At 41.9% G+C, this 26,803-nt stretch overlaps 1 long non-coding RNA gene across 11 annotated transcripts; it reads right to left on the bottom strand.

Moving 5' to 3' along the window:
• Positions 1-970: 970 nt before the first annotated feature.
• Positions 971-10,111, bottom strand: LOC127867015 (uncharacterized). 11 transcript variants are annotated; one of them, XR_008043217.1, is made up of 3 exons: positions 9,997-10,111; positions 4,409-4,595; positions 971-1,047 (listed from the first exon to the last, which is right to left on the bottom strand). It is a non-coding gene; the product is annotated as an uncharacterized LOC127867015 (long non-coding RNA). The 11 variants fall into 11 exon arrangements; XR_008043218.1 differs by lacking the exon at positions 9,997-10,111 and adding an exon at positions 9,438-9,552; XR_008043219.1 differs by lacking the exon at positions 9,997-10,111 and adding an exon at positions 9,066-9,180.
• Positions 10,112-26,803: the final 16,692 nt, after the last annotated feature.

The following is a 26,803-nucleotide window of genomic DNA, read 5'->3' as shown; positions in this document are numbered from 1 at the left end:
CACACAATCACTAAGACCTGCTTTCACACAGCGTAGCTCCTATTCATTAATAAGTTTAATTTTAATCCAATTCTTAATAATTCAACAAACATAAATTATAGCTCATATATAAATAGCAATTTAATTAGTTCATAATTAGTATGACTAGAGTATTATTGAAATAACAAGATGTGTTTGTGAAACACAATGTCCCCCTATATGATGTTTGACATTGTAGGATGACCTTGACCTTGTGAAGGATGACCTTGACCTTGACCTTTCACCACTCAAAATGTGCAGCTCCATGAGATACACATGCATGCCAAATATCAAGTTGCTATCTTCAATATTGCAAAAGTATTCATAAAATAAGCGATTTGGGCCACATATATTTGACCTCTGACCTTGAAGGATGACCTTGACCTTGACCTTTCACCACTCAAAATGAGCAGCTCCATGAGATGCACATGCATGCCAAATATCAAGTTGCTATCTTCAATATTGCAAAAGTATTCATAAAATGAGCGATTTTGGTCACATATAATTGACCTCTGACCTTGAAGGATGACCTTGACCTTGACCTTTCACCACTCAAAATGTGCAGCTCTATGAGATACACATGCATGCCAAATATCAAGTTGCTATCTTCAATATTGCAAAAGTATTCATAAAATGAGCGATTTTGGCCACATATATTTGACCTCTGACCTTGAAGGATGACCTTGACCTTGACCTTTTACCACTCAAAATGTGCAGCTTCATGAGATACACATGCATGCCAAATATGAAGTTGCTATCTCTCAGTGCCACCGCTTCCGGTGAAAGTGTCGCCGAAGGTACGCTAATGGGGTAACGGGGCCAATACGGGCCAGTTAGCGTACCTTCGGCGACACTTTCACCGGAAGCGGTGGCACTGAGACGCCACATTGCACTTTTGGCATGCGTGGCCCATCGGGCCGAACAAGTCTGCCAAGTTTCTTCGCTCTGGGTCACCTACTCCGAGAGATAATCGCGACTTCAGGCTCCTATTATGGGGTAACGGGGGCCAATACGGGCCAGTTAGCGTACCTTCGGCGACACTTTCACCGGAAGCGGTGGCACTGAGACGCCACATTGCACTTTGGCATGCGTGGCCCATCGGGCCGAACAAGTCTGCCAAGTTTCGTCGCTCTTGGTCACCTACTCCGAGAGAAAATTCGACTTCAGGCTCCTATTATGGGGTAACGGGGCAAATACGGGGCCAGTTAGCGTACCTTCGGCGACACTTTTACCGGAAGCGGTGGCACTGAGACGCCACATTGCTCTTTTGGCATGCGTGGCCCATCGGGCCGAACAAATCTGCCAAGTTTCGTCGCTCTGGGTCACCTACTCCGAGAGATAATCGCGACTTTAGGCTCCTATTATGGGGTAACGGGGCCAATACGGGGCCAGTTAGCGTACCTTCGGCGACACTTTCACCGGAAGCGGTGGCACTGAGACGCCACATTGCACTTTTGGCATGCGTGGCCCATCGGGCCGAACAAGTCTGCCAAGTTTCGTCGTCGCTCTGGGTCACCTACTCCGAGAGATAATCGCGACTTCAGGCTCCTATTATGGGGAACGGGGGCCAATACGGGCCAGTTAGCGTACCTTCGGCGACACTTTCACCGAAAGCGGTGGCACTGAGACGCCACATTGCACTTTTGGCATGCGTGGCCCATCGAGCCGAACAAGTCTGCCAAGTTTCGTCGCTCTGGGTCACCTACTCCGAGAGATAATCGCGACTTCAGGCTCCTATTATGGGGTAACGGGGCCAATACGGGCCAGTTAGCGTACCTTCGGCGACACTTTCACCGGAAGCGGTGGCACTGAGACGCCACATTGCACTTTTGGCATGCGTGGCCCATCGGGCCGAACAAGTCTGCCAAGTTTCGTCGCTCTGGGTCACCTACTCCGAGAGATAATCGCGACTTCAGGCTCCTATTATGGGGTAACGGGGCCAATACGGGCCAGTTAGCGTACCTTCGGCGACACTTTCACCGGAAGCGGTGGCACTGAGACGCCACATTGCACTTTTGGCATGCGTGGCCCATCGGGCCGAACAAGTCTGCCAAGTTTCGTCGCTCTGGGTCACCTACTCCGAGAGATAATCGCGACTTCAGGCTCCTATTATGGGTGTAACGGGGCCAATACGGGCCAGTTAGCGTACCTTCGGCGACACTTTCACCGGAAGCGGTGGCACTGAGACGCCACATTGCACTTTTGGCATGCGTGGCCTATCGGGCCGAACAAGTCTGCCAAGTTTCGTCGCTCTGGGTCACCTACTCCGAGAGATAATCGCGACTTCAGGCTCCTATTATGGGGTAACGGGGCCAATACGGGACAGTTAGCGTACCTTCGGCGACACTTTCACCGGAAGCGGTGGCACTGAGACGCCACATTGCACTTTTGGCATGCGTGGCCCATCGGGCCGAACAAGTCTGCCAAGTTTCGTCGCTCTGGGTCACCTACTCCGAGAGATAATCGCGACTTCAGGCTCCTATTATGGGGGTAACGGGGCCAATACGGGCCAGTTAGCGTACCTTCGGCGACACTTTCACCGGAAGCGGTGGCACTGAGACGCCACATTGCACTTTTGGCATGCGTGGCCCATCGGGCCGAACAAGTCTGCCAAGTTTCGTCGCTCTGGGTCACCTACTCCGAGAGATAATCGCGACTTCAGGCTCCTATTATGGGTGGTAACGGGGCCAATACGGGCCAGTTAGCGTACCTTCGGCGACACTTTCACCGGAAGCGGTGGCACTGAGACGCCACATTGCACTTTTGGCATGCGTGGCCCATCGGGCCGAACAAGTCTGCCAAGTTTCGTCGCTCTGGGTCACTTACTCCGAGAGATAATCGCGACTTCAGGCTCCTATTATGGGGTAACGGGGCCAATACGGGCCAGTTAGCGTACCTTCGGCGACACTTTCTCCGGAAGCGGTGGCACTGAGACGCCACATTGCACTTTTGGCATGCGTGGCCCATCGGGCCGAACAAGTCTGCCAAGTTTCGTCGCTCTGGGTCACCTACTCCGAGAGATAATCGCGACTTCAGGCTCCTATTATGGTGTAACGGGGGCCAATACGGGCCAGTTAGCGTACCTTCGGCGACACTTTCACCGGAAGCGGTGGCACTGAGACGCCACATTGCACTTTTGGCATGCGTGGCCCATCGGGCCGAACAAGTCTGCCAAGTTTCGTCGCTCTGGGTCACCTACTCCGAGAGATAATCGCGACTTCAGGCTCCTATTATGGGGTAACGGGGCCAATACGGGCCAGTTAGCGTACCTTCGGCGACACTTTCACCGGAAGCGGTGGCACTGAGACGCCACATTGCACTTTGGCATGCGTGGCCCATCGGGCCGAAACAAGTCTGCCAAGTTTCGTCGCTCTGGGTCACCTACTCCGAGAGATAATCGCGACTTCAGGCCTCCTATTATGGGGTAACGGGGCCAATACGGGCCAGTTAGCGTACCTTCGGCGACACTTTCACCGGAAGCGGTGGCACTGAGACGCCACATTGCACTTTTGGCATGCGTGGCCCATCGGGCCGAAACAAGTCTGCCAAGTTTCGTCGCTCTGGGTCACCTACTCCGAGAGATAATCGCGACTTCAGGCTCCTATTATGGGGGTAACGGGGCCAATACGGGCCAGTTAGCGTACCTTCGGCGACACTTTTCACCGGAAGCGGTGGCACTGAGACGCCACATTGCACTTTTGGCATGCGTGGCCCATCGGCCGAACAAGTCTGCCAAGTTTCGTCGCTCTGGGTCACCTACTCCGAGAGATAATCGCGACTTCAGGCTCCTATTATGGGGTAACGGGGCCAATACGGGCCAGTTAGCGTACCTTCGGCGACACTTTTCACCGGAAGCGGTGGCACTGAGACGCCACATTGCACTTTTGGCATGCGTGGCCCATCGGGCCGAACAAGTCTGCCAAGTTTCGTCGCTCTGGGTCACCTACTCCGAGAGATAATCGCGACTTCAGGCTCCTATTATGGGGTAACGGGGGCCAATACGGGCCAGTTAGCGTACCTTCGGCGACACTTTCACCGGAAGCGGTGGCACTGAGACGCCACATTGCACTTTTGGCATGCGTGGCCCATCGGGCCGAACAAGTCTGCCAAGTTTCGTCGCTCTGGGTCACCTACTCCGAGAGATAATCGCGACTTCAGGCTCCTATTATGGGGTAACGGGGCCAATACGGGCCAGTTAGCGTACCTTCGGCGACACTTTCACCGGAAGCGGTGGCACTGAGACGCCACATTGCACTTTTGGCATGCGTGGCCCATCGGGCCGAACAAGTCTGCCAAGTTTCGTCGCTCTGGGTCACCTACTCCGAGAGATAATCGCGACTTCAGGCTCCTATTATGGGGTAACGGGGCCAATACGGGCCAGTTAGCGTACCTTCGGCGACACTTTCACCGGAAGCGGTGGCACTGAGACGCCACATTGCACTTTTGGCATGCGTGGCCCATCGGGCCGAACAAGTCTGCCAAGTTTCGTCGCTCTGGGTCACCTACTCCGAGAGATAATCGCGACTTCAGGCTCCTATTATGGGGTAACGGGGGCCAATACGGGCCAGTTAGCGTACCTTCGGCGACACTTTCACCGGAAGCGGTGGCACTGAGACGCCACATTGCACTTTTGGCATGCGTGGCCCATCGGGCGAACAAGTCTGCCAAGTTTCGTCGCTCTGGGTCACCTACTCCGAGAGATAATCGCGACTTCAGGCTCCTATTATGGGGTAACGGGGCCAATACGGGCCAGTTAGCGTACCTTCGGCGACACTTTCACCGGAAGCGGTGGCACTGAGACGCCACATTGCACTTTTGGCATGCGTGGCCCATCGGGCCGAACAAGTCTGCCAAGTTTCGTCGCTCTGGGTCACCTACTCCGAGAGATAATCGCGACTTCAGGCTCCTATTATGGGGTAACGGGGCCAATACGGGCCAGTTAGCGTACCTTCGGCGACACTTTCACCGGAAGCGGTGGCACTGAGACGCCACATTGCACTTTTGGCATGCGTGGCCCATCGGGCCGAAACAAGTCTGCCAAGTTTCGTCGCTCTGGGTCACCTACTCCGAGAGATAATCGCGACTTCAGGCTCCTATTATGGGGTAACGGGGCCAATACGGGCCAGTTAGCGTACCTTCGGCGACACTTTCACCGGAAGCGGTGGCACTGAGACGCCACATTGCACTTTTGGCATGCGTGGCCCATCGGGCCGAACAAGTCTGCCAAGTTTCGTCGCTCTGGGTCACCTACTCCGAGAGATAATCGCGACTTCAGGCTCCTATTATGGGGTAACGGGGCCAATACGGGCCAGTTAGCGTACCTTCGGCGACACTTTCACCGGAAGCGGTGGCACTGAGACGCCACATTGCACTTTTGGCATGCGTGGCCCATCGGGCCGAACAAGTCTGCCAAGTTTCGTCGCTCTGGGTCACCTACTCCGAGAGATAATCGCGACTTCAGGCTCCTATTATGGGGTAACGGGGCCAATACGGGCCAGTTAGCGTACCTTCGGCGACACTTTCACCGGAAGCGGTGGCACTGAGACGCCACATTGCACTTTTGGCATGCGTGGCCCATCGGGCCGAACAAGTCTGCCAAGTTTCGTCGCTCTGGGTCACCTACTCCGAGAGATAATCGCGACTTCAGGCTCCTATTATGGGGGTAACGGGGCCAATACGGGCCAGTTAGCGTACCTTCGGCGACACTTTCACCGGAAGCGGTGGCACTGAGACGCCACATTGCACTTTGGCATGCGTGGCCCATCGGGCCGAACAAGTCTGCCAAGTTTCGTCGCTCTGGGTCACCTACTCCGAGAGATAATCGCGACTTCAGGCTCCTATTATGGGGTAACGGGGCCAATACGGGCCAGTTAGCGTACCTTCGGCGACACTTTCACCGGAAGCGGTGGCACTGAGACGCCACATTGCACTTTTGGCATGCGTGGCCCATCGGGCCGAACAAGTCTGCCAAGTTTCGTCGCTCTGGGTCACCTACTCCGAGAGATAATCGCGACTTCAGGCTCCTATTATGGGGTAACGGGGCCAATACGGGCCAGTTAGCGTACCTTCGGCGACACTTTCACCGGAAGCGGTGGCACTGAGACGCCACATTGCACTTTTGGCATGCGTGGCCCATCGGGCCGAAACAAGTCTGCCAAGTTTCGTCGCTCTGGGTCACCTACTCCGAGAGATAATCGCGACTTCAGGCTCCTATTATGGGGTAACGGGGCCAATACGGCCAGTTAGCGTACCTTCGGCGACACTTTCACCGGAAGCGGTGGCACTGAGACGCCACATTGCACTTTTGGCATGCGTGGCCCATCGGGCCGAACAAGTCTGCCAAGTTTCGTCGCTCTGGGTCACCTACTCCGAGAGATAATCGCGACTTCAGGCTCCTATTATGGGGTAACGGGGCCAATACGGGCCAGTTAGCGTACCTTCGGCGACACTTTCACCGGAAGCGGTGGCACTGAGACGCCACATTGCACTTTTGGCATGCGTGGCCCATCGGGCCGAACAAGTCTGCCAAGTTTCGTCGCTCTGGGTCACCTACTCCGAGAGATAATCGCGACTTCAGGCTCCTATTATGGGGTAACGGGGGCCAATACGGGCCAGTTAGCGTACCTTCGGCGACAATTTCACCGGAAGCGGTGGCACTGAGACGCCACATTGCACTTTTGGCATGCGTGGCCCATCGGGCCGAACAAGTCTGCCAAGTTTCGTCGCTCTGGGTCACCTACTCCGAGAGATAATCGCGACTTCAGGCTCCTATTATGGGGTAACGGGGCCAATACGGCCAGTTAGCGTACCTTCGGCGACACTTTCACCGGAAGCGGTGGCACTGAGACGCCACATTGCACTTTTGGCATGCGTGGCCCATCGGGCCGAACAAGTCTGCCAAGTTTCGTCGCTCTGGGTCACCTACTCCGAGAGATAATCGCGACTTCAGGCTCCTATTATGGGGTAACGGGGCCAATACGGGCCAGTTAGCGTACCTTCGGCGACACTTTCACCGGAAGCGGTGGCACTGAGACGCCACATTGCACTTTTGGCATGCGTGGCCCATCGGGCCGAAACAAGTCTGCCAAGTTTCGTCGCTCTGGGTCACCTACTCCGAGAGATAATCGCGACTTCAGGCTCCTATTATGGGGTAACGGGGCCAATACGGGCCAGTTAGCGTACCTTCGGCGACACTTTCACCGGAAGCGGTGGCACTGAGACGCCACATTGCACTTTTGGCATGCGTGGCCCATCGGGCCGAAACAAGTCTGCCAAGTTTCGTCGCTCTGGGTCACCTACTCCGAGAGATAATCGCGACTTCAGGCTCCTATTATGGGGTAACGGGGCCAATACGGGCCAGTTAGCGTACCTTCGGCGACACTTTCACCGGAAGCGGTGGCACTGAGACGCCACATTGCACTTTTGGCATGCGTGGCCCATCGGGCCGAACAAGTCTGCCAAGTTTCGTCGCTCTGGGTCACCTACTCCGAGAGATAATCGCGACTTCAGGCTCCTATTATGGGTGTAACGGGGCCAATACGGGCCAGTTAGCGTACCTTCGGCGACACTTTCACCGGAAGCGGTGGCACTGAGACGCCACATTGCACTTTTTGGCATGCGTGGCCCATCGGGCCGAACAAGTCTGCCAAGTTTCGTCGCTCTGGGTCACCTACTCCGAGAGATAATCGCGACTTCAGGCTCCTATTATGGGGTAACGGGGCCAATACGGGCCAGTTAGCGTACCTTCGGCGACACTTTCACCGGAAGCGGTGGCACTGAGACGCCACATTGCACTTTTGGCATGCGTGGCCCATCGGGCCGAACAAGTCTGCCAAGTTTCGTCGCTCTGGGTCACCTACTCCGAGAGATAATCGCGACTTCAGGCTCCTATTATGGGGTAACGGGGCCAATACGGGCCAGTTAGCGTACCTTCGGCGACACTTTCACCGGAAGCGGTGGCACTGAGACGCCACATTGCACTTTTGGCATGCGTGGCCCATCGGGCCGAAACAAGTCTGCCAAGTTTCGTCGCTCTGGGTCACCTACTCCGAGAGATAATCGCGACTTCAGGCTCCTATTATGGGGTAACGGGGCCAATACGGGCCAGTTAGCGTACCTTCGGCGACACTTTCACCGGAAGCGGTGGCACTGAGACGCCACATTGCACTTTTGGCATGCGTGGCCCATCGGGCCAAACAAGTCTGCCAAGTTTCGTCGCTCTGGGTCACCTACTCCGAGAGATAATCGCGACTTCAGGCTCCTATTATGGGGTAACGGGGCCAATACGGGCCAGTTAGCGTACCTTCGGCGACACTTTCACCGGAAGCGGTGGCACTGAGACGCCACATTGCACTTTTGGCATGCGTGGCCCATCGGTCCGAACAAGTCTGCCAAGTTTCGTCGCTCTGGGTCACCTACTCCGAGAGATAATCGCGACTTCAGGCTCCTATTATGGGGTAACGGGGCCAATACGTGCCAGTTAGCGTACCTTCGGCGACACTTTCACCGGAAGCGGTGGCACTGAGACGCCACATTGCACTTTTGGCATGCGTGGCCAATCGGGCCGAACAAGTCTGCCAAGTTTCGTCGCTCTGGGTCACCTACTCCGAGAGATAATCGCGACTTCAGGCTCCTATTATGGGGTAACGGGGCCAATACGTGCCAGTTAGCGTACCTTCGGCGACACTTTCACCGAAAGCGGTGGCACTGAGACGCCACATTGCACTTTTGGCATGCGTGGCCCATCGGGCCGAACAAGTCTGCCAAGTTTCGTCGCTCTGGGTCACCTACTCCGTGAGATAATCGCGACTTCAGGCTCCTATTATGGGGTAACGGGGCCAATACGTGCCAGTTAGCGTACCTTCGGCGACACTTTCACCGTAAGCGGTGGCACTGAGACGCCACATTGCACTTTTGGCATGCGTGGCCCATCGGGCCGAACAAGTCTGCCAAGTTTCGTCGCTCTGGGTCACCTACTCCGAGAGATAATCGCGACTTCAGGCTCCTATTATGGGGGTAACGGGGCCAATACGTGCCAGTTAGCGTACCTTCGGCGACACTTTCACCGGAAGCGGTGGCACTGAGACGCCACATTGCACTTTTGGCATGCGTGGCCCATCGGGCCGAACAAGTCTGCCAAGTTTCGTCGCTCTGGGTCACCTACTCCGAGAGATAATCGCGACTTCAGGCTCCTATTATGGGGTAACGGGGCCAATACGTGCCAGTTAGCGTACCTTCGGCGACACTTTCACCGGAAGCGGTGGCACTGAGACGCCACATTGCACTTTTGGCATGCGTGGCCCATCGGGCCGAACAAGTCTGCCAAGTTTCGTCGCTCTGGGTCACCTACTCCGTGAGATAATCGCGACTTCAGGCTCCTATTATGGGGTAACGGGGCCAATACGTGCCAGTTAGCGTACCTTCGGCGACACTTTCACCGGAAGCGGTGGCACTGAGACGCCACATTGCACTTTTGGCATGCGTGGCCCATCGGGCCGAACAAGTCTGCCAAGTTTCGTCGCTCTGGGTCACCTACTCCGAGAGATAATCGCGACTTCAGGCTCCTATTATGGGGTAACGGGGCCAATACGTGCCAGTTAGCGTACCTTCGGCGACACTTTCACCGGAAGCGGTGGCACTGAGACGCCACATTGCACTTTTGGCATGCGTGGCCCATCGGGCCGAACAAGTCTGCCAAGTTTCGTCGCTCTGGGTCACCTACTCCGTGAGATAATCGCGACTTCAGGCTCCTATTATGGGGTAACGGGGCCAATACGTGCCAGTTAGCGTACCTTCGGCGACACTTTTCACCGGAAGCGGTGGCACTGAGACGCCACATTGCACTTTTGGCATGCGTGGCCCATCGGACCGAACAAGTCTGCCAAGTTTCGTCGCTCTGGGTCACCTACTCCGAGAGATAATCGCGACTTCAGGCTCCTATTATGGGGTAACGGGGCCAATACGTGCCAGTTAGCGTACCTTCGGCGACACTTTCACCGGAAGCGGTGGCACTGAGACGCCACATTGCACTTTTGGCATGCGTGGCCCATCGGGCCGAACAAGTCTGCCAAGTTTCGTCGCTCTGGGTCACCTACTCCGAGAGATAATCGCGACTTCAGGCTCCTATTATGGGGTAACGGGGCCAATACGTGCCAGTTAGCGTACCTTCGGCGACACTTTCACCGGAAGCGGTGGCACTGAGACGCCACATTGCACTTTTGGCATGCGTGGCCCATCGGGCCGAACAAGTCTGCCAAGTTTCGTCGCTCTGGGTCACCTACTCCGTGAGATAATCGCGACTTCAGGCTCCTATTATGGGGTAACGGGGCCAATACGTGCCAGTTAGCGTACTTTCGGCGACACTTTCACCGGAAGCGGTGGCACTGAGACGCCAAATTAATCAAAGAAGCGACATACCACGCCTACAAAAAAATAGTTTTCAGAATGGGCGGGGCTAAAACATGGAACGCTAAAAAAATTCATTGAGTAAACCAAATATGGGCGGAGTTTTAAAACGAATATTGATGGGCGGAGCTTAAAACTGTTATCGGATGGGTATCCGATAACACTTTAAAATATCATGTCAGCGTCTCCAACGTAAATGCGCTGTCGTGGCATAATAAATTACATTAGAAAGTAGCATAAGTTGATGAGTCAATATCTTTGTGAAATATAATTATATCAATTGTCAGTGTGGCGCATGCCGCCCCAATATAAATAAAAAGAGTAGTTTGGTAAACGTTTAAAATCTACTTGGCTATTCTTAACTTAATTCTATCTAAAAACTTAACAATCAAATCAAAGGGGGGATGATAATATTTTTTCGTGTTTAACAGCACGCACAAATTGAAAAATGACGCCTATTTGAAACCACTTGAAAGTCTCCAAGAGGCACCTTTTTGAATAATTGGGATCTTCATGTCAGTTCATTAACAAACAAAACCTGTACGGCGACCTCCCATGTAAAACCAAGCCAGCAAAATGTATTTCCTTACACCTGTTTCAAATCGAATAAATCAAGTGCAGAAAAGTTTCTCAATTGTCCTTAGTTTTCCACATCCCAACCTCTAGGGAACTAAGCCCTGATGCTTTATCTGACAGTATAAGCAGGCTTCCAGTAATCTAGTATTGATTAATGCCATTTGCCATGGCCACTTGCGGATGTGTTACAAAAGTACAATTTTAACTTCCTGAAAACTTGCCCCTCAAAGACTTTTTATGTCTGCCAACACCATTCACAACTTTCAGCATTGTTCAGGCAAAGTTTTAATTGATGTCATGTGGTAAAACTGTTATGATTGTCAAAGATTTTTTACTTAAGTGACAATAAAGAGAACATATTGATTGTGACTCCTAATGTAAATTTTGTATATGGGTTTTTAATAATGAAACCAACAATTATATTATTTATAATTTTATATTCTTTATTTAAATGGATTTTTGCTGAAAATTTGAAGACGGGTAAAATGTTCATTGGTACTCCTATTTCGGTAGGGAACGGGTTTCAACTATTTATACAACGAAAGGAAAAAGGAAAAAGTAAAACAAATATTTCTATGGCATGGGTCAATTACTTTGGAAAATATGTTTGTAAAAGAGAGAGAAAAGTTAATTTGCGGAAAATTAACTTTGCATTTAACAACTTTAGCATCTACTGTTAGAAGCATACAATAGAAATGTTTGGCATTGATACAAATAAAATTAATATCTTCTTTTATTTTTAAGTTGGTGTCTACAGCTTTAACACAATTTTTATAAAATAAAGGCATACTTTCACTTTTGGGTTATACATTACTTTCAAAATTCGTATTATATTTTCTTAATTTGAAACCAATCCAATATTTAGTAAAATGAGCCTATGTGGCATTGTAGTCTGAAATAAACTTGTGTACATGTGACAACAATAAAGAATACCATTTATACAAAACATGTGGGACATTCAAACCTCCTTCTTTGAAAGGTAAGTATAACGTTTTCCTATTAACAGGTTCAAAAGTAGATGACCAAATAAATTTAATTATCCTGTCACATGCCTTTAAATCAGCCCGATTACCAGGTAACCTAATGAATTAATAACGATTGACTCGATTTCTGTGTTGTTTAACAAGACGGAAGCTAGCCTAAGCGTTTTGCATGACGTGACATCACAATGTTTTTGCTGCGGCGTGTTTTTTCCCATATTATTGCATAAACTCTATCTATTATGCCCTCTAGCGGGGTGCAGAAACTTGGCAAAAGGAGGGCTTGAACGGGAGAAATCGTGTATTAACAATGCGTTTCACGTGCCGTTCAAGCCCTGTTCAATCGTGATACATCGGCTATCTCGGATTCCTCCGTAAGATAGGCCTCGTGGCTAACGGTCGCCATATTGCCTTGTATTACTACTTTACTACCCAAAAGGTTGTCAGTCTATTGTTATGAGGCTGTATACTATGCGCGTTGAATTAGCGCCAAACTTTTTACCGAAACTTTGATATTAAGAGCAATATTAACGTTCATTTGTGTTGCAGTTTGACCTATTATTGAAGTGATTTACTTTTCCATTATTATTTAATCACCCTATCATCCAATTTTTAAGATGAAATTACGGTGTTTACAAAACCAACCAAACCGAAAGTGAAACTGGATGCATTACGCTTCGCGATGTAAACATTAAATATTTGTTCAGTTTGAGAAAGGGAATCGATAATAGACGGTGGAATATGTATGCAATACAGACTATCATTGCCGATTGTAGTACTGGGCCCGTATTCACCAACCCATTCTTAGACTTTAAAATAAAGAAAATACTTGGAACCAAGAAAAATGCATTCAGTGTTTGAATATATAGATGCCTCCACTGGTATTTATGTCATTAGCAAACTGTTCTACATGAATAATGCCATAGATAGAGGTGTTTAATAACAAGTTTTACTAAAAAATCAAGCAATTATTGAATATATCAATTTAAAGAAAATTCTTTATTCTTAGACTTTAGTCTAAGAATTCTTTGATAATACGGGCCCTGGCTAAAAATACCTTTTATGACAGGTCATGTATAGAACGTTAATCAAAATAGTGACCATAAATCACTACAAATGTCTGGGTTGATAATTAATATTAATTAATGCACGTTTCTGATCTAATTGCCTGTATCTATTTGTAATTACCATGATATTGATAAAATTAAAACGTTTTTTTCATAAATTAACATTACATGTTTAATTTTTATCATTTAGGTAATATATAATTGTATCATTATCATCATTAAATATTCTGAAAATAATCTAAATTATCTTGATTACTTTAAAGTAGAATTTTTAAATTTTACTCATTATTTTAAATGAATTTCCAAATTTGATTGATTCAAAATAAAATGTATTAATAAGGGTTTCAGTTGTTAGTTTTAACCCATTTTTAGTTCGATTAAATTCAAAGTACTAACTACGTACATGTATGTGAAATGCTCTTGAGTTCGTTTCCTGGGCCTAGAACCAGTACTTGGGTAGATCATTAGGTGGACACCACATCCATTACTCATCAGCGACCTTAAATTAGTAAATTACTTTAGTATTGCAGCATTATATAATAAAATTTTGCTACATATTTTTGGAAAATGATTAATGTGTAGTACTAAATAAATCTAAATGCATACAATTTTAATCGTGTATATTGTGTGATTATTAGTTACAAATTCACTTTTTACAGGTAATACTATACTGGATTATGAAAGACTGATAAACATAAAATTGACAACTCATCTCCCCAACGATACTTTGTGTGGCTCATTCTAGGAACAAACCCATAGTCAGTGAGAAAACTACAGTGTAAAAAGACCACTTGATTGTGACAATTATGGCTGACCAAGCAAATGTTATCATTTAAAATAAAGAAAAATTCCAGTTCAATATACATTTTATACCAATTATGACATTGACCAACACAGAAAATAAATAAGGTTGATTTTCCCAAAATTGACTGTTAAAATTGGATACTGTTTTAAGCTTCACTCTACTTTGTCTGAAAATAAAAGTCCTTAATGATTTAATAGAAACATACATATTAAATTTTTTAGTTTTATATATATATATATATATATATATATATATATATATATATATATATATATATATATATATATATATATATATACATACACATTATATACATGTGTATGCTTTGATTTTTTTCTATTGAAGCCAAATTAATATCCCATTAGATAGATAGATAATATCACAGCAGTATTCCTAGTTTGTCTGCAAGTACTGCAGAAATCATGGATTATTATTTTACTGAATCTTTGTATTATAATTGTTAAAACAGATTAAGATGTGCATAATACAATTGAGGATGCATCAAGATTAAAAAATGGTTCATGTATAAATTAATAAAGAATCAATAACAATCAGAAACTGTGCATTTTTTCAGTATTGTGTGAAAGGATTTGAAGTAATAATGTGTTTTTGAAATATGATTTATGTGAATTTGAATAAATATATAAAATTTAGTGATTTTCTCAGACAAAACTGTTAATTACATACTAAAGTATTCAGAATGTATTATTGTAATATTCATTCGAATTTTTTAGTACAAAAAGCACTTTTCCCTGGCATTTGTATTTATAGTAATTGCATATTTTATAATTCTGACAGCATTTATAAACTGTGTTCATGCAAGCATGAACACGGTTTCATTGTTTGAGTATTTAAACAAGATGGCCACGATGGCCCTGTCGCATAATTGGTGTTTTTCATGTATATTCCTTGTTCGGTGTAACTGAATACATAATATCTGTCTTCATGAAGAAATGCATAAATGGGCATCATATGTCATCGTCAAACTAGACGAGAAAAATGCACCAAGTTATTGCCCATGGCTGGGTTCACTTATTAGTTATGTCTATGGTAAGCACATGCAGCACTGTTAATTTGTGTATATTTTCATGTTAAATGACAGGTGAACTTTCATATATGCAGTTAAACAAACGGGTCTCGCTTAATTATTGGCATATATATGCACAAGATATGTAAGTCACACATAAAGCCATCCCGTATCAGGTAATTCAACTCATGTTAAAGTCATCATCCAGACAGCCGTCACCCAATTTATTTGTCCATTATTGTATAAATTGGCATCTGCGTTGTATGAAGAGGAGTCCTAAGTTTGACAGAAATGAACTTTGGTTGTTACTGTGTGTTTTCCACGAACAATACGCAATTACGCTACACAGTACATTTAAGGGTGCGCAGTGACAGGATGAACCAGAAGTGCCACTCATTTTAACGACCAACAACAACAACAAAAAAACCAACGCGACATGGAAAACGGAGTACAAACAACAATATACGGAATCACAGGCCAACGTGAAAAAACAACGCAACATGGAAAACGGTCAGTTCTTTCATAAATTATGGCAAACAGGGTTTAATGTCAAATTTTATAAAGTAAGAAATAAAACGTAAAACAAAAGCGTCATGACAACGAACTTTTTCAGAATTGTTTAAAGAATTTTACAAAGTTAAGTGTTTAAAGAAATAATTAATCATGTACGAAGAAATTTTGCAAGTATCAAAATCATACAGTTTTTCATTGATCTGTAGTTTTTCTAAAATATCGGGAAATAAGGAATAGAATAAATAAAAAAGAAAGTAATTTAAATTTACAGAATTTTCTGAGTTATAGAAATAATGAAATTAGAGGCGAACACATTATTGAGAATATTTAAAGAATTTTATATAAATTGTGTATGATTATAAAATAGATTGTATACGAATGTACGTTTTTTTGCGCACAAATCCATTTTAAATTGTTGGTATTTTTTGTAAAATTCCATTTAATTAAAACGTACAAGGAAATAATTATATCTTTTAAAGTTTTGTTTATTATTTTAATAAAGAAACTTTGGCGGTGGTTTTATTAATTAATATAATAGAAAAAACTCGGAGATGATACAAATATTCAAAGATTTTACCTAGTATTTTACATTGGCAGAATTAAGAATTTAGGAATTTAGATTATTAAAGACAGTTTTGTTTATTATTTTAATAAAGAAAATTAGGCGGGTTTTGTTTATTAGAATGATAAAGAAAATTAAAGAGGACGAATAAATAAAATTATTGGAAAATTTTAAAATAGTTTTCCGAATTGTAAAAGAAAGAAAATAGGAAATAAAAACAGTAATGGTAATTGCGAATATGAATAAGGCAGACACTTAAAAAAAATAATGTAAATATGTATATACGTCATTGTTTTGATGCAAATATATGTAGAATATCGGTAATATTGAAGGTCTTGAGTAATTTTAAGTATGAATTTAATGCGATCTGACGCGTATAGTGCAGTGAAAATATAACGATATGTACGAATTAAATTTCTAATATAATTGTTTAAGGGTTACAATTATATTTTATGAGCACGGCTGACTGATCAGCGTTCGGACATACCGAGCCCGAGGTTCTGATAACCTTAGCGTCCTCATGAGTAAGAGAATTTATCCCTGTGCCATGGAAGCAAATTACGCTATGGACAGAAGATGCGATGTCGCATAAGAATTATTTGTGTAGTTCGATTAGGAGCAAAGACCTGAATTTTGAAATATAACGATACGTGTTCTTATATTATGAATGCATATATATAAAAGTCTGCCTTGTCATATTTGCGCATTTTTACAAGTGCACAGGTCAAACATGTCAATAAATCTATGCCCAACGGCAAAACTATAGTGATAAAGATGAGGTTTATGAAACCATGATATGAACAGGTACGTCTATCATTACCCATAACCCTAGGTCAATAAAGTGGCGCGCGCCTGTCAAAAATTTACTGGCTGCACGTGCGTAAAATGACAAAATACCAAATAGTCGAAATAGTAATCATATTATGCCTAAGGCGGTACACAAGTCATATTAAGTAAATGGCTTGTCAGATGTCAAACTGTCATGTACTTATCCGAAGTATGTTTTGAGGAATTGACTAATATTTTTTCGTTGTAAAGAATTTATTTTTTTGAATAAGATATCACAGTAAGTTGTCATGACGATATTTAACAATAACTAAGGGGATATTTATAAATGTTTGCCATGATTTTGAACAACTGATACTTGTATCACCACGACGCAGATAAAAATATCGAGATTTGAAGACAACGCCGAAGAAGAGCGACTTCGCGAGACAACGCCTTCCACAACGAATAGAAGAAACAAACAACATAATTAGAATGGAACATCACGGCGTTTACTCTCAAAGTGAATACCTGGTTCTATCGCTAAAAGAAGACCAACGCCAGAAGATTTCTAAGGACAACAAGTGACGCAACACTGGACACAATACTTGTGACGTTAAACACTATAGAGTAGATGCAGCCGTTCAACTGTTTGACGTGCGTAGATAACGCATTTGGAATGATACTTCCGAGGCCTAAGACATCAAGGAGAACACTGCTATAGTTAATACCTCGTGAGCATTATGGCCAATAGAAGATCTTAATGTCCCAAGAGAAATGAAGACGCTGGAACCAAGAACAAAAGTACAATCAACAACAACAGAAACAACAATGCGATCACAAAGGTTTTAACAGACGTCACAATTGATAAGCAACGCGGTACGCATCAACACCAGAGACAACATCACGATGGATTCAACAACAGAAACAACGACGTGATGACGGCTGGTTCAGCGACAAAAACAACAGAAACCACGATGACATATCCAGCCTCGATGTGAACCTTGATACGCAGATGAGTGCAACCGACCACGTGCGATTTGCCTACACAGCTTGGCGATAGATAGAGCTTCTTCACGACAGCAATGGTAGATACCATCACCCATGAATCAACATAGACAGAAAACAACAAACCAAGACATCTACTTGACAGCAACAGGTACATATTCAACCCGGGCAATACCTACTTCGAATGGACAGCACAGGAGGTCACTAGTCAAACAACGCCTGTAGTGTTACGTGGACAATCGATCAACGTCATTTAACATTGATACATGATATTGTAAGACACTTGTCATTCAGGATTTGATCTTTCTAAAGATTTTAAATCATAAAATATAAAATCTTTCTTTAATGAAAATGAGGTGTGTCTCATAATTGGTGTATTTCATGTATATTCCTTGTTCGGTGTAACTGAATACATAATATCTGTCTTCATGAAGAAATGCATAAATGGGCATCATATGTCATCGTCAAATTAGACGAGAAAAATGCACCAAGTAATTGCCCATGGCTGGGTTCACTAATTAGTTATGTCTATGGTAAGCACATGCAGCACTGTTAATTTGTGTATATTTTCATGTTAAATGACAGGTGAACTTTCATATATGCAGTTAAACAAACGGGTCTCGCTTAATTATTGGCATATATATGCACAAGATATGTAAGTCACACATAAAGCCATCCCGTATCAGGTAATTCAACTCATGTTAAAGTCATCATCCAGACAGCCGTCACCCAATTTATTTGTCCATTATTGTATAAATTGGCATCTGCGTTGTATGAAGAGGAGTCCTAAGTTTGACAATCGAGTAGGGTAGTCACGTTTTCTTGACGTGGTGGCCAAAAGGTCGCCACGCTGTAAAATTGTACTTCATGAACATTAGAAGCGTTGTGTTAGAAATTATTTAACAGAAATAAATCTCGATGAAAACAGAAATGAACTTTGGTTGTTACTGTGTGTTTTCCACGAACAATACGCAATTACGCTACAGCCCTGTATCGCTCCACTGCTGAAAAAAGGCTGAAACAAATTTCTCTGCATGTGCAAATACTTAAATATAGGCCCTATTTAAGCACATGTACACTTTTGTGACCTTCTGGGCTGGGTCAAATTTAACCCCAGGGGCATAATTTGAGCAAACTTTGTAGAGGACTTCTATATCTCACTACATACAAAATGTGGTAGCCCTAGGTCCTAGAGTTAAGGACAAGAATATTTTTAAAGTAAATAAAGTTTTCACAAAATAAGCAAGATATAAGCGTATATAATGTAAAATTTTGTGACCCGCGGGTCAGGATCAAATTTGACCCAAAGGGCATAATTTGAACAAACTTGGTAGAGGACTATAAGATGTTACTGCATACCAAATTTGGTAGCCATAGTCCGAATGGTTTTCGACAAGAAGATTTTTAAAGAGTTCACAAAAAAGGCGCTTTATAAGCGTTTATTCAATTTTGTGACCCCGCGGGGCAGGGTCAAAGTTGACCCCAGAGGCATTATTTGAACAAATTTGGTAGAGGTTTATTAGATGTCACTACATACCAAATTTAGTAGCCCTAGGCCCAATGGTTATGGACAACAAGATTTTTAAAGTTTTCACAAAATAGGCCCCATATAAGCGTATGTTCAGTTTTGTGACCCCGGGCAGGTCAAATTTGACCCAAGGGGCATAATTTGAACAAACTTGATAGAGAACTATTACATGTTACTACATACCAAATTTGGTAGCCCTATGCCTTATGGTTAAGGACAAGAGTTTTAAAATTTTCACAAAATAGGCACTATATAAGCATATAATTGATTTTGTAGTCCCTGGGGCAGGGTCAAAGTTGACCCCTGGGGCATAATTTGAACAAACTAAGTAGAGGACTATACAATGTCACTACATACCAAATTGTGTAGCCCTAGGCCTAATGGTTATGGACAAGAAGTTTTCACAAAAAAGGCATTATATAAGCATATGTTCAATTTTGTGACCGCCGGGGCAGGGTCAAATTTGACCCTAGGGATTAAATTTGAACAAATTTGGTAGAGGACTATTAGATGTCACTATATACCAAATTTGATAGCCCAAAATAGGCCCCATATAAGCGTATGTTCAGTTTTGTGACCCCGGGCAGGTCAAATTTGACCCAAGGGGCATAATTTGAACAAACTTGGTAGAGAACTATTACATGTCACTACATACCAAATTTGGTAGCCCTATGCCTTATGGTTAAGGACAAGAAGAGTTTTAAAATTTTCACAAAATAGGCACTATATAAGCATATAATTGATTTTGTGGCCCCTGGGGCAGGGTCAAAGTTGACCCCTGGGGCATAATTTGAACAAACTAAGTAGAGGACTTTAAAATGTCACTACATACCAAATTGTGAAGCCCTAGGCCTAATGGTTATGGACAAGAAGTTTTCACAAAATAGGCATTATATAAGCATATGTTCAATTTTGTGACCCCCGGGGCAGGTTCAAATTTGACCCTAGGGATTAAATTTGAACAAATGTGGTAGAGGACTATTAGATGTCACTATATACCAAATTTGATAGCCCTAGGCCGGATGGTTATGGTAAGAAGATTTTTGAAGTTTTCACAAAATAGGCCTTATATAAGCATATGTTCAATTTTAAGACCCTCGGGGCAGGGTCAAACTTGACCCCAGGGGCATAATTTGAACAAACTTGGTAGAGGACTATAAGATGCCACTACATACCAAATTTGGTAGCCCTAGGCCGAATGGTTATGGTCGAGAAGATTTGTAAAGTTTTCACAAAATATACCCTATATAAGCATATGTTCAATTTTGTGACCCCCGGGGCAGGGTCAAATTTGACCCCAGGGGCATAATTTGAACAAATTTGAAAAAGGTTCACCCCAGGAACACTCCTAAGAAATTTCATTAGAATTGGACGAGTAGTTTAGGAGAAGAAGATGTTTAAAGGAAAAGTTAATGCATGGACGCACGATGGACACAGGACCTTTGGCTAGTGGAGCTAAAAATCAAATTAAACATTTAGTTTGTATGTAAAATCAGTTTTTATATGCAAGTGTCTATTTCACTTATAAATTAAAACAGCATATTATACATTATCAAAAAGATTATTCCAAGCTTGATGTCATATTTCAACTTTGCATAGTGTAGTTATTTGAACATTCTATTGAACTGTATGGGCAGCCATATTTTTTAATTTATGTATGTTGTATTACATGTATACAAAATGCATTATTTCTACCACAAGTAGACCATATAAGGCCTACTGCTACTAAATAGGCACTGGTATGAATTTGACACTGTTTTTGATGCTCATACAAAACTTTAATTATTACTACACCTTATTATATGAAATATTTTCAAGTTTTTGTTCAACATTTTTTGTAAAAGAGTGTCTTAATGCATTTGAAAATATACTTAAAACAAACTAAAAATGCATTTTAACACACCTTTTTCCTGGCAAAGTGTATTTGGGATGATAAAAAATACACTTGAAGAGTATTAATGCTGGAAAAATGCAGAAAAAAAAATACATGTGTTTCTGTTAGAAGTGTGTCTTGTCTGCATTTTTAAGTGTATTAAATGCACATCAAATGCAGATAAATACAATGCCAATACTGTTACATGTATTGTAATGGAAATAAAATGCACTTGTTCTTGTAATTAAATGCTTTAGTGAATTGAAATAACCTTTTATAACGTTTTAACAATCAATAATACCTTTTTATATAAATTTTCTTTTGAAATGTGACACTTAAATGATTTTTGCACCACTAGTAAGAGATATAATTTGTGCTCATAATGCTTTATCATTACACTATATAATATCGCTTGTTGTATGAAAATTACCCGTAAAATTCATGTGAAAGCTCAAGAGATCAATAGCAGCGTGCTATACCCTGCTCCTTTTTACATGACTTGATGGTATTTAGTCCCCAATTCTACATGGCCAAGGGCAAATTAATGTGCAGATTTGACAAATGAGTCTTAACTGGGATCCAGTAGGCAGACTTTCATATTACTTGTCTGCGTTGGTCACAGTATTCAACTGAATTTTGTTCACTTTGTAGTGATTATATTTTCATTGTTTATCAGACAACATCTTTCTTCAAAAGTTTAACATGATTGCTTAGTTAATTTAGAAACAAGATCAATGCATCATAACATAAAATGAAAAAATGTGTAATAGTAAAAATGCCAGCAAAAAAGCACTAGATTATCTGCCTCAAATCTGAGACGATATGTTGATGTATTGGAATTTCTCATAAATAATGTGTCCCATAGTTGTATAATTGTATAGTCGCATGCATGAGTGGTGTCAATGTAACAATACCAATTAAAGCCTATAATTTACTAAAAAAAATTGAAGTTTGATGTGTGTTTTTTTCAAGATCTGTAAAATAAATATATATATATATATATATATATATATATATATATATATATATATATATATATATATATATATATTGTTGAAAAGTTAACATGCAATAAGTTTACTGTAATTAAGTGACAAATAGTTTTACTGATTTGGTTGGATGCATATATGTAGATATATCATGGTTTGTGCAGAGGACAGTAGCAAAAACAAGAGCTGTCTCCGTAGGATGACATACGCTTTGATAGAAGTTATGAGCATTTTTCAAAACCTAAACGCCGACCCTAAAGTCAAGGTCAAAGGGGTCAAAATTTGTGTGTGTATGGGAAGGCATTGTCCATATAGACATGCATACCAAATATGAATATTACATCTGAAGTGACATGTTATGAGCATTTTTTCGAAACCTAAATGCAAAGTGTGACGGATAGACAGACGGACAGTGCGATCACTATATGCCCTCCTTTTGGGGCATAAAAATGTGTTTCACATTGTTTTGGTAAATTAGTAATGTAGTTAAAAGAACAGAATCATCAATTATAAAGTTATTGATTATAAAGTGTTGCTGGCATATTTGATGCATTCATCTAGCTATAAGAAGGTCCCTGTTTTATCCCCACTGGCACCGAGTGAGGGTTTTCAAAATCTTTAAACAATATGAATAAGTACATATAGGGTCGAGAAAGCCTTGTTGATATGGGGGCTAAACAGCTGAAATCAAAGCGACCCAGGTTAAAGGCCGAGGCCAAATAAATAAACCAGAAAACTAGCTTAAGTGTCTTACTAAGCTTTAGACTTTGAGTTTCAGTGCAATCTATCTAAAATAAATTGGTTAAATTAAATAATAATTTGTAAAAATAAACATTCTGCACAAATTCAATTATTTACTTTACCTGTGTGCATGAATCATTTCAGTCTTGATTGTTAGTGAACTATGTCAAAAGCACCATAGCTATGAAACACTTGAATATTGCAATGTTCCACAGAAATGATGCTGATGATAATTCTACACGATGATGAATTATTAGATATATTTCTAAATGCCATTTCCACCAACAATTCGGTTATTCCACTACCAGTTCAAATGTTTCGTACACAGTTGAAAATAACACTATTCCACTCAACAACCGTGACACATGTACTCCATTTTTCAACTTTTCGCAATTAAAATTGTCTTCTACTGTTATTGTTGTTGTTGTACTTTTGAAAGTAGTTCGAAAGATGGCGACCATTAACCCAGAGATTGATTTATGAAATCGTCAGCTGATCCAGAGTGAAGCCCTGTTATGTGTTTTTCATATCCATAATCTGGTCTACGCGCAGTTACTTCCCTTCTCCAGCCTTCGACGACTTTCCAAGCATAAATGTGGAATTGAATAAGCACCAGTTTCCTCATGCATGCAGCGAAAATGACTATTTCAATCCACTTTTCAAGTTATACCATCTGCACTCTCTTAACAACAGCTTTATTGTTTGGCAACGTAATTGAAGTTAAGGTTATTTGCTCAACACTTTCAAAAGACTATGCTGTAAATGTAAGTGTTTATGTACCTTCAACGTTCCTGCTGTAAATTCCAAAATAATACCTCATTTCTTACTTTACGCGGCTGCATTTCAACTTTGCATTAATCCACTGTTTAAACACATTTTAAATCGAAAACTGCCTATCCGAAGGTAAAGCCTCGTCATTTCGGATGATGACCGAGTGAGGCATATGTAAAACTTAACTGGTTCCCCGTTGAATATAACCGTTGACTATAATATACAACAGGTACAGGCTAATGTATCGGCGATTTTAATTGGATAACGCGAAGACCAATCGGAACGTTGTTTATTACTGTCGGGAATTCATGACGTTAACGTTTATCCGCTAATATGCACGCGACGTCATGTATACTATCGACGTCACTTTTCATGTTGTATATTAAACAACTTCGTATGAACGTCTAATAAAATGTCGAAACTAACGCAACTGTTTTCGTATTTCGCAGTTTTTTAAAACCATACGATCATCATACGCAATAATAACGAGCTTTTATTCTTACCTGTCAGCTGTCAAAAAGTTCGGGAAATGTTTTGTTTCCGGTTTGGAAATGGTACACGGATTACTTCCCCTGAACCTCGTATAATCTCGCGATATATTAACCGGTCCAAATTTGGACCGGTAAAATTAGCCTGTACCGATCCCTATATAGAGCATTCTATACATAGATGGTGACGTCACTACGTTATTATCACCTCTATACTTAGACGCATCACGCACCTCCATTTGGAGGCATTTATGACTACGACACAAAGAAGTCCGCGGATGAATGAAGAATTTGCTTTATAAGTAAACTTTCATGTTATGATTTAAAATTTAAGTATAATTTTGTTCAGTCTTACGGTCTTATGTAAGTATTAATTAAAATTTTCGTAAGTTTTCAACAATTTCGCTCTTTATTCATTTTTTTAAACTGTACTTTCACTTTTGGTTGTATAACAACATGTATCCTTTATTGACGAAAGTTTGCAATGAAATAGCGTTTTCAAAACCGCTTAAAAAGTTTCAGAAGGTGTATCTGATGCATGTTATGAATAGACACAATGTCATAGCTATATTGCCGACTAGTATGGGAACAATTTGGTATTTCAAGTGGCTCCATTTGAATTGCAAGAGAAGTTCAAATTGACTTGTTCAGTTTGTTAAATTTTGACACCCTAATTATATATTTTTTTATAAGTGTCTGATAGATTTTTTTCTTTAAATAATTGAGATCAATGAAAATTTTAGTAAACGCACAGCATTGATGTTCTATGATGGTCATTTTTTAGTGGAATAGTATGTTACAATAAAACAATTATAACTATTGTATAAATGAATTTAGAGTAGGTGTCATCTTTAAATGGGGTAGTAATTCATTATATGAGATTAGCACATTACATAGTTGAAAAATAAATAACACTTTAATGACTTACCATAGTAAAATAAAGTAGCATAGAATATGTTGCAGGTCATAAAATGTAAAACTGAAATTGAAGAAGCTTTACAAATATTTTACACTGACAACACTGCTGGTTTTCCAAAAAAAAAAATCCTTCCTATCTACCTGTCCTAGTTTTTTGGGGCAAATTTAAATATTATTAATATAATTGAGTTAAATTATTAAAATATCAATATGTTTTGATTACATTAGCTTATTATATTATTAATAATAAATACTTTGCAAGGAAAGTCCAATTCTGTTTTAATTAGTCTTAATTAGGTACTAGTAAAATTGAAAATATCAGTGACATCCAAAACTTGGCTTATATGCGTATGAATACATATTTTCTTTGACAGTTACATAGTACCCTATTTAATTGGATTAAAAACAACAAAAAATTATAGTTTTACAACCCAGCCCAAGTTGACTCAAACTGAATTAATTCATCAATTGATCCTATTTAATTATATTAAAAACAACATGTGTAAGATTTTGAGAATATCCCATGTGTTCCTCTAGTATTCCTCTAGTACACCAACATGCACGTCTTTCTAATGATTTACATGCACTCCTTAAACAGTTTAACAAAAATAATGAATGATTAATCCAAAGAAAACAACAAACAAGCTGCTTCATATAAAAAGTTTATTACATAAGATTACATAAGCAAAATAATCATTTTGATAATAAATCAAGATTATACTTCAACCAAACCATTATAAATTTATTGTGGGGTGGGGGGGGGGGGTAATGTAAGCACTAAAACTAAAATGGGGGAAATGTCTGGGGAGGGAACATCTTAGGGCGGGCGTCCGGAATTCCTGCTAAGGGCGACAGTGTTGTTAATGTGTCTTTAGAAGAAATAACTGAAGGAAAGTACTTATTGGTGTATGCCCATCCAGAAGCATTTCTGAGCATATCAATTGGAACAGCAATATTGAATGCATTTGAAAGAGATATAACTGTTTCATGAATTGCTTTTGTTGAAGCCCACAAGTCATGGTCCTTTAATGGTAGCTTTCCTATTAGGGAATTTTATACTTATTTTTTACTCTACAATCTAGCTCTTTTGTCATAAAATGAGAAGTTTTATTATCCAACAGGTTTTGTGTTTGAACCTCACAAATTTTATAATACCAAAGTCCCATCAAATAATCATCATCACAATCAGCAGCAGCATTATCATATTCATCATCATCATCGTTAGCAGCAGCATCATTGTGTTGTATTATCAGAATTCAATACAAATACAAACACAACCATTACAACTCTTACTACTACTACTACTACTAATTAATTAATTATCTACTACTACAACAAGAACAACAACTATGACTACTACTACTGATCTAACTTCTACTACTACTAGTCTACTACTACTACTACTACTACTACTACTACTACTTCTACTACTACTACCACCACCACCACCACCACAACCACCACCACCACTACTACTACTACTACTACTACTACTTCTACTACTACTACTACTACTACTTGGTACACCAGAACTTGTTGTCCATGGAGACGATAATGAGAACTCCCAGAGTATTGATCGAACCCTCGCCCAGCGGACATCATTCTCTAAACCATAGCGACCATGAATTAATATTTGATGCCATGTACAACATAATTCACCTTATTACACAAAACATGGAATACACAAAATGAATGAAAATGCTTTAAAATAAATGCAAATTTGAAGTTTGAAACAAAACAACCTAAGCAATACATAATAAGAAACACTAC

The sequence above is a fragment of the Dreissena polymorpha genome, chromosome 2 (assembly GCF_020536995.1).
Source record: "Dreissena polymorpha isolate Duluth1 chromosome 2, UMN_Dpol_1.0, whole genome shotgun sequence".
Lineage (NCBI taxonomy): Eukaryota > Metazoa > Mollusca > Bivalvia > Myida > Dreissenidae > Dreissena > Dreissena polymorpha.
The sequence above is the reverse complement of the archived record's forward strand: the minus strand, read 5'-3'. Positions and strand labels throughout refer to the sequence as shown.